Here is a 9,028-nt window from a genome sequence, read left to right as displayed (position 1 = left end):
GATGGAGGGATGAAGGGGAGGATGGAGGGATGAAGGGGAGGATGGAGGCGATGGAGGGATGAAGGGGAGGATGGAGGGATGAAGGAGAGGAAGGAGGCAATGGAGAGATGAAGGGGAGGATGGAGGCGATGGAGGGATGAAGGGAAGGATGGAGGCGATGGGGATGGGGCCTGGAGCAGCAGTCAAAGGCCGAGGCACCGGCAGAGCCAGGACGGCTCCCACGGGGCCGGGATGCGGCGTCACGTCCCCCGCGGCGCCGGGGCCCCGTCCTGGCCGCCCAGCCCGGGCAGCGCCTCCGAGCGCCCGGGGGCCGCCCCGACCCGCTTGGCCTCCAGCACGCCTGCTAATCCTCACGACATGTTTCCTATAAACCGCTGCTCTTCAACATACAATAAGTGTCCTATTAAATCACGGTGACTGGCTGCATGCGGACCCAAAAAAGAGAACTGCGGGATTGGATGGACCCCAAAACACCTCCCAAAAAAGGGCCAGACACCCTCGGGTGCCGGGTTGCAGCATCCCCTGGCGATGGGCACCCTCGGAGCCCAAGCAGCATCCCAGGGTCGGAAGCATCCCACAGGGAGAAGGGAATGATCCCGCTCCAGCTCCAGCGCGAGCTTCTCATTGCTGCGGGATGACACACGCCGCCCCCTCCAAAACAAGGCGCTTTCGGATTATTCTGTTTCTAATTTAGGGGTTGGAAATCATTTTCCATCCCCGCTTCCAAGCTAAAGCGTCCAAAGAAGGGGGGGAAAAAAAAAAAAAAAGAAGAAGAAGAAAGAAATCTGCTTTCCAGAGAGCCACGGAGGGGTCTGCAGGGGAGGGAGGCGGAAAAGCCGCACGGGAAAGCTGGTGGTAAACACGGCTTCTCCATAACCGCCAAGGAGGAAAACAGGGTGAACGCACCCAGAATATCCATGCTTGGTGAAAAAAAAAAAGAAAAGAAAAAGAAAAAAAAATATATATATATAAAGAAAAAAAGATAAAACAGAAAAACATATTTTAAAAAAAAAAGGAAAAAGAGGGGGAAAAAAAGGGAAAAATAAAGAAAAAAAGGAAAAAGAAGGGAAAGGAGAGGCAGCGCACTGGCAGGCGCCCCGCACGCTGCTGCAAAACGGGGCTTTTTCCGTGGGCAGCGCAGGTCGGGCAGTGTCCCGGGGACGCCAGGGCTCCTGCGGGACAAGGCTGGAAAACTGAGCACTGAGGCTGGAAAACTGGGCACGAGCACCGGGACCTCCCGCCGGGGTTAGATGCTGCTTGGTCTGCGGGAGGATATTCCCGCATCCCGGCAGCCTCGAGCCTCAGTGCGGGGCTAATCCCCGCTTTTCCTCCCTTTCCTTTCCCAGCTTCCCCCAAAACTGCACGGGAGGAGCCGGCTCCATCCCCGGCCGCACAGTCCTGGCAGAGCCAGTTGGTGGCTGGGAAAGAAATTGGAGGGGGGGAAAAAAGAAGAAGAAATTTGAAACAAACAGTTTTGATTTATGGTTCACAAGAAGAAATAGAACATGTTGAAAGAAAGCACAGGAAGTCCTGGGGACCATAAATCCCGCTCAGGAGCAGATAAAGCCAATGTGCTTCCACGCGCTGGGAAGGCAGCTGGGTTAAGGCAAGGGCAGGCGGTTAAAGTTTAGGGAATCTGGGTTTTGTTGTGTTTTTGTGTGGCTTTTGTTTCTTTTTTTTTTTTTTGGTTTAAAACCAGCAGCGATCAGCGCCGAGCAGCGTGATCCTGACTCGGCTGTTCCCAGCGCAGAGCGACGCCAGGGGCTGGCGGAAAGGGAGCCGGAGGAGGAGGAAGAGGAGGAGGAGGAGGAGCGCCCGGCTCGCCGGGCGGCCCCGGGCACCCTCGACACCTTCCCCCTCCAAGGGGGCAAAAACAGGGGACAAAAACAGAGCGAAGGGGACGCGGCGGCCACAATCCCTGCAGCTCCCTCCCTGGCGGAGCCCCCGGCTTCCCGACGCTTCCCGGCTCCGTGCCCGGAGCAGCCGGGACGCTGAGGAGGCCGCGGGAGCTCCAGCCCCGCAGGACAGCGAGGATCCGGGACGGCTGGTGGGGACAGACGCGGCACGTACGTGGCTCTGGCCGCCGTCCCTGGCAGCTCCGGCGAGGATTTGGCCGTGCAGGGATTGGGAAGCTGCCTTGAATGCAGAAGGAATGGGAAGAGCCTGAGAGCGACTTTTCCGAGCGCAGCTGGACGGTCCCCCCGTCGCCCAGCCCAAGTGACACGCCGGGAGCAGAGATGCTCGGAACAGGATTGAGGAAGGGAAAAGTCACGGCCCCTTCCGATCCGATCCGTGGGGCAGCCGGAGGGTGGGGTGTGGGGTGATTAAATAAAGAAGCAACAGGGACGTGTTTCATTTTCTTGGCAGGGTCCCAGCACCCGGAGGCAGCGGGCGAGGGCAGACGTCACGCGCCGGGAATGCGGCGGAGCGGGCGGCAAAGCGGGATGCGCGCGGGGACGGTGAGGAGCGGGAGCGGGACCCCGGCCGGGGGGCTCCCCCGTCACCCCAGTGCCCCCCAGCGAGCCCGGGGCAACCGGTGCCACCAAAAACAACCAGGAGCGGATTCCGCAGCACGGGAATGTGCAGCGCGCAGCTGCGTGCGGAGCTCTCCGAGCAGGCGTTTGGGTCCTAAACGGGGGGTAACTCCGCTAAGAAACTGCTTGCAATAAAAGCTCGGCCTGGCGGCCGGGCCGTATCCTGGGGACACGTTCACATGTTCCGGCTCCCGCCGCGCGGCTGCTCCTGCTCCGCCGCTCCTCCCCGCGGGAGGCACCGGCTGCTGCGAGAAAACGGCAGTAATAAAACCCGAACAAGCCGAAAAGCAGCCCAGAGCCTCCCTCTGCCGAGCGCGGGGACACCAGCGGACAGGGGGACACAATTCCCTGCCCCATCCCATCTCCACCACCTCGGGGGGCTCCTCCGCCCCGGGAAAACTGGGAGCTGCGGCTAAATAAACCAAGAGGAATTTCAATAGGATTTCCCCCCAAAACCACCGTTTCTTTGGGAATGGAAACGTTTCCGTAGGGCCGAGCTTTTGTCCAAAGCCATGGAGATGGGGAAGCCCTGGGGTGAGCGAGGGGGGAAGGACAGCGAGGAGGGTGCCAGGTATCCACTTGCTTAAATTAAACCTGCTCTAAGGGGCACAGGATACAGCGCTCACATGATCCAGGGGAAAAGCAGGGATGCTCAGGAATGGCCGGGGATGCTCCTGGGGGATGCACCAGGAATATCCGGCCGCACCAAGCAGGAAAAAACCCTTCTTGCCCTGCTTTAAAGGAAAACCCTGGACGAAAAACAACCAAAATGTTGGAATCCGAAAAGCAGGGACAAACTGCACAGGCCCAGTGCGTGAGAGGGGCATTTGCAGGCTGCAAAGGGCACAGGAACGGGACACACCGCGTGCCATAAACACGGCCAGCCCTGGTGGAAAAGAACGCTTTGATTGGGATCTGGGCCACGTTCAGCCCAGATGTTCGTTTGTCAATGAAAGAGAAACGGGGGGGAGGTGAGAAAGGCTTTAAATTAATCTTTACAGCTAGAAAGGAGCTTGTAACACACACCATATGGGCAGCACCGGCCCCTCGCCCCCTCCCCTTCCCCGGAGTCAGCCGGGGGTTAGGATCAACCCCAGGCTCCAGCCCAGGCCCAGCTTCGCTTTTCCCCCTTGATTCCCGCCCTCCCCCTGGCATCTCAGCCTTGGGTTTGGGGACGAGACGAGGGACAGAGGAGCCCCAAGGGCTGAGCCGGGCCCTGCTCCGCAGGGGCTTCGCTCCCGCTCTCCCCGAGCCCGACAACCCGCGCTGCCGCTTGCAGCTCCCGCTCCGCTTTGTTATTTCTCCGCAGCCGGCAGAGCTGCTGCCTCCCACATGTGGCTTCCCTTTCCCTCGGAGCAGGGAGGGACGAGGCTGTTTATTAAATGCCACCCGCTCCAATTAATTCCCCTAATGGAGCAGCCGGCAGCGCGGGGCGCATCCCAACGAGCCGAGCGAATCCACCGCAGCGGCACCGGCCTGCGAGGGAGCAGAGCGGGAGGGATCCCCCGTGCTGAGCGGGATGGGAGCGAGGGGGCCGGGAAGCCCTGGGCAGGGTGGGAGATCCCTGGGTATGTGATGGGATCCCACTGTGAGCTGGGCTGCTGCAACCGGAGCTTATTCCCTGCAAGGGATGAGCGGAGCGGGAGCGCTGCTGGGGAGGGATCGGTGCAAGGGGCATTGGAGGGAACAGGAATCCCGAGCATGTGGCCACCGCTTCCCAGCTGGTGTCCAGGCTGCGGAGTTGCTCCAGGGAGCGCGTACCCGGGATGGAATGAGGCCTGGAGCAGCCCATGGGGGACGAGCGGTGCCCCGGCCTCCCACCCGCAGCCCCGGCCTTTGCTCCTGCTCCGAGGGGGCCCATTCCTACCTGCAGCAAGACACAGCATGCACAAGCACCCAAAGGCACGCAGACACAGCATGCACACGCACATGCAGACATACATGCACACAGCATGCATACAGCCCCACATGCACGCACACGCATGCACACACAGCATGCATACAGACACAGCATGCACACACATGCATGCAGACACACATGCACATGTAGACATGCATACACATGTAGACATGCATGCACATGCATGCACACACAGCTTGCACAGACACACATGCACACACATGCACCCTTGCACCCTCTCTGCAAGCACCAGCTACTTCCCAGCCGCAGCGGTCACACTCCCTCCTCCTCCTCCCATCTTGCTGCTTCTCTTCCTCCCTCAACAGGCACCAGAGTTTCTTTCCACTTTTGCCCGACCTCCTCCTTTTCACCATCCTTCTTGCCCCGCTGCTCTTTCCACAGGGTTGGAGGAGGAGGAGGAGGAGGGGATGGGGAGGAAGAGCCCCAGGGCTTTGCTGTTCCCCTGCATTTTGGCACCGCCGCCGAACTTGCCGCAACCTGTAGCTGCTTTCGGATCCCTGCAGCCTCGGGGATGCTGCAGGAGCCGCCTGCTCGCTCCGTGCAGAGCTGACCCTCCAGCCTGGGGTATAAAGGAAGAAATGGGGGTTTTGCAGCAGCAGGCCCATGCAGGGCGATGCACAACCCACCCCAGCACGCGCTGGATGGACACGGCGCTGGCTGAGGAACCGGCTACAGCCCCATTCCAGCCCGTGGCCTTTGGGGACCATCAGCACCCCAGCCCACACGCTCCATGGGGAGCTCATGGAAATGGGGCAGTTTTACCAGCCCCGAGCTGCCTGTGCAACCCGGAGAGCAGTCGCTGCTCATCCAAGGGGTGGTTTAGCCTCTGTGCTGGGCAAAGGGGCCCAGGGGGCTGCAGCGGAGAATGGGCTCCAAGGGGGCTGGATCTGCCCCGCACACCCGTGCTCTGAACCAAGGCGGCCCCAACACCGCGGCACGGGGAAGGGAGCAGCAGCAGGGGCCAAACGTGGCCTCCCGCGTGCGCATCCACCAAGGAAGCTCCGTCCTCCCGCCCAAGGATGCTCCCGGCATCCCTGCACAGGGAAATGCCGGAGCGCTTGGCCCAGGCTGAGGGATGGGGCAGCCGTGGGGCTCGGGAAGGCTCCGTGCCAGCCCCGGCCCTGCTGCAGGAGAGGCAGCCCTGGGGGCTGGAGCCCCCCGCGCTGCAAGGGAAGAGCTGTTTATCCCGAGCTGCTTTTGCTTCTCTCCTCGGGAGCACGGGCGGGATGCGGAGCCCGGCCTCGTTATGCAAATGGCAGCAATTAGAGCTCGCCTGGCTCTGCCCACGTGAGCCGCTTCCCGCGCAGGAACCCTTCCTGCGACACCCGGGGAATATCAAGGATGCAGGGAGCGCACGGGGAGCCTGGACACGCTGCCACAGACCTGCTGCCGTGGGGAGGTGCTCCCGCCTCAGACAGACCCCCGCGGGGAAGGATTTTCCAAGGAAGGGGCCAGGGGTTAAAAAGCAAGGAAAGCTCCCTCAAAACACCTGGAAAATGAGGAGGCAGCAATGACACCGTGGCTGCAACGGAGATGCATCCATCAGGGATGCGGGGAAGGCGGCGGGAGCTGCAGATCACAAGGCAGCAGCAGCTGCACCTGGGTCAGCGACTCCCGGAGCGGCTGCGGCTCCGGGATGGAGGCGGCTGGAGCATCCGCAGGTCCCATCCCTGCCACGCGCTTCACCTTTCCGTGAAGGATTCCACCTAAGGGGCCAGACACAGAGCAGAAATCAGGAGCAACTCCAGTTAATTCATCACCTCCCTCTTGTTTTGCATTCCTCATGCCCACTGCAGCTTCCTAATCCCAGAGGAACACGAAAACTGGGATGGAAATTGGGGTTTCGAGGACATTGCCGGGGTTTTGCAGGAGCTGCCTTGAGGCATTCCCAAGGAGAGAGGCTGATGGGAGCCATCCCGGCACCCTGGGGTGCTGGTGGGTGCCCACAACGGACTCCAGCCATGCAGAGCAGGACGGTGCCTCCGGAGCCCAGGGAAAGAGCTGAGTCAGCTCCGGGAAAGTCGCTCCCAACTGGCCATTTGGCAGGCAAAGCTTGGGAAGGAGCTTTTCTTCCGTAACAGAGCTGAGCGAATAATTCAGAGCGGATAAATTATTCACGAGGAGTTTAGCCTTCCTCCGGCGGCGGCGAGCTGTTAGCAATTACCCCGTATTTATTTGCCATTCAGGAGTCTGAGTTAAATTATTCAGGCCAGTCACTCCCAGAGCCCAGGGAAAGGAGGCGAGACCTGAAATTGCAGAAAAACCCATCATCAGGATGAGTCCGTGATGGGGGAACCCGCGATGCTGTCAGGTATCTGGAGCGCTGCAAGGGGCCCTGCGGCCAGAGGCACCAGGAACGATGCGGAGGAGGTGCTGGAGCGCTGGGTTTTGCTGGATTTTGGTGCCAGGATGCATGGGGACAACTCTGCAGTCTAAAGCCCCTAGCTTTCCTTGGCTTCTTGGTTTCCTGCAAATTCCCCCACGTCTCAGCTGCCCCTTGTGGCTCTCCTGCTGTCCCTGGTCTTGGCTGTTATCTCCTATCTTCAAAGCACTTCTTGATGGGCTCCAGCTGGACCTCCATCTCTCCTGCTGTGTCACCCCACATGACAGTCACTTGTGTCTGAGATGACGTCCTGCTGAGCTGCCTCGGTGTCCAAACCTCAGGGTCCTGAGCATTCCCAGCCAACAAAGGAGCAAGGACAGGGCAAGAACTGCCCAAAGCACCTAGAGGACCCCAAAGCCACCAGGAGGTCCCAGCAGGACCTTCCAGGGCAGACGTGGCTTTTCCAACTGCAAGAGAATCATGATGAACAACCATTCCCAACTCTCTTCCTTGCTCCATCCCATGTGCATGAGGGTCCATCAGCACTGACTCCTCTTCCAACACTACCCCAACTGGATTCACCCCCTTCCCACCCGAAACACTGAGCCTTTCTGCCCCCCTGCAAGGCTCCCATTGCTCTGGGGAGGTTTCCAGCACCCACAGGGGTTGCAAATCCACCACATAGACCCCGAGGCAGCCTGGCAGCTCGCGTTCCTCCTCCCGCGGGAATATTCCGCCCGGGAAGGAGCATCGGAGAGCGGCCCCCATCACGGAGTGAGCTTCCCAAGAATGTGCCGCCTCAGCACTTTGCTGGCCATAAATAAGAGAAGGAGGAGGAATGCGGAGGTTCTGGCTCCAAGGACTTGCCAGCCTCTCCCTGGGAGAGGAAAGGAAGGCTTGGAAGATACGGAGATGCCCGGCCTGGATCTGATACCCTCCCCCTGCTACATCAGCTCAAGCCAAGTCGCTGGCAAGACCACATAGGAATAGCTGGAGCCTTAATCCACCCCATAACGAAGAGGCTGCACCCGGCCACAGCTCCACAGCACCCAAAACCACAGGCTGCTCCTTCTCCATAGTGAAGGATGGGAGGATTGGAAGTTGGGAGTCTCCTTCTCCTCCCAACGTGCTCAGCCAGGATTTCCCACCGCTTCCCAGCTCGGATGCATCCGTACGGACACCAGGGAGGAGAAGCAAAGATGCTCCGTGCACCCAGCTCCCTTTAAGCCCTCTGCATCCCGCAATTTCGATCCGATTCCTTTCTAAAGGGGCTGTAACAGAGCGCGTATTTATACTTCAAAACAGCTTGTTTGTGTAATTGCCAAAAAAATTTAAAAAGAATATACACGCACAACAACCCTGCTACAATGACTAATTAGCTCGCTCCTGCCTCGTACCCTGTAAACAAATGTATTTGTAACCAATTTGCAAGCACTTTGCATAAGGGGCCCAGAACACTCGTGCCTGTTTGATGCATTTTGACATTAATTTGATAATAGCGGCTTAACAAGGAATCCAGGCTCCCTAGCTATAAATATGCTGCTTTTTCACTTCCTTTTATCTGCGCAGTGAAATAATGTTGTTTTTCCCCCTGCTGCAATAACCGCCATCCAACTCTTTCATGAATGCCCTTTATGTCCTTTAGCATTTGCAAGGCTTCTTTTTTTCCCCGCTCTCCTCAAGAAAGCAAAAGGATTTTGCTTTATTAGTAGTATTTTTAATTCCTGCTTGTCGGTGGCAGCAGGGAGGGCCGCGAGGCTGCTCTGTGACAGCACGGCATCCAGGAGGCAGCAATGAGGAACCTGCTTGTTCAGAGATATTTCTACACCCATCTGTGCTTCATGGGAGACAGAAGTCTCATCTTCCTCCTCTTCTTCGCTCTCTGTCCCTCTCTTCTTCCATGCAGGGCTTCACTGGCACATGGGAAAGCTGCATCAAGTGGGGGACAGGGACAGGAGCCCACTTTGATGCTGGTCAGAACAAGAAGGTTGCTACAGGCCACTGCCCAAGACAGCTATAGGATGGAGCTATAGGATGGCGCTATAGGATGGTGCTATGGGACCACTTCAATCCAAACCCCTGGCCACAGGGCCACTCAAAGGACAGTGTGTCCAGAGCCCACAGCACCTTCAGGTATTCCAGAGGGACAGCCCCAAAACAGGAGCACTGGATCTGAATCCTGCTGTTCCTCCCATGACCAGCTCAGCTTGTGCTGTAATTTGCTCCGACATCATCATTTCTGCTCCCCGG

Source organism: Nothoprocta perdicaria, unplaced genomic scaffold, assembly GCF_003342845.1.
Source record: "Nothoprocta perdicaria isolate Ctin4 unplaced genomic scaffold, notPer1 scaffold_12, whole genome shotgun sequence".
Classification (NCBI taxonomy): domain Eukaryota; kingdom Metazoa; phylum Chordata; class Aves; order Tinamiformes; family Tinamidae; genus Nothoprocta; species Nothoprocta perdicaria.
Note: the sequence above shows the minus strand (reverse complement) of the source record.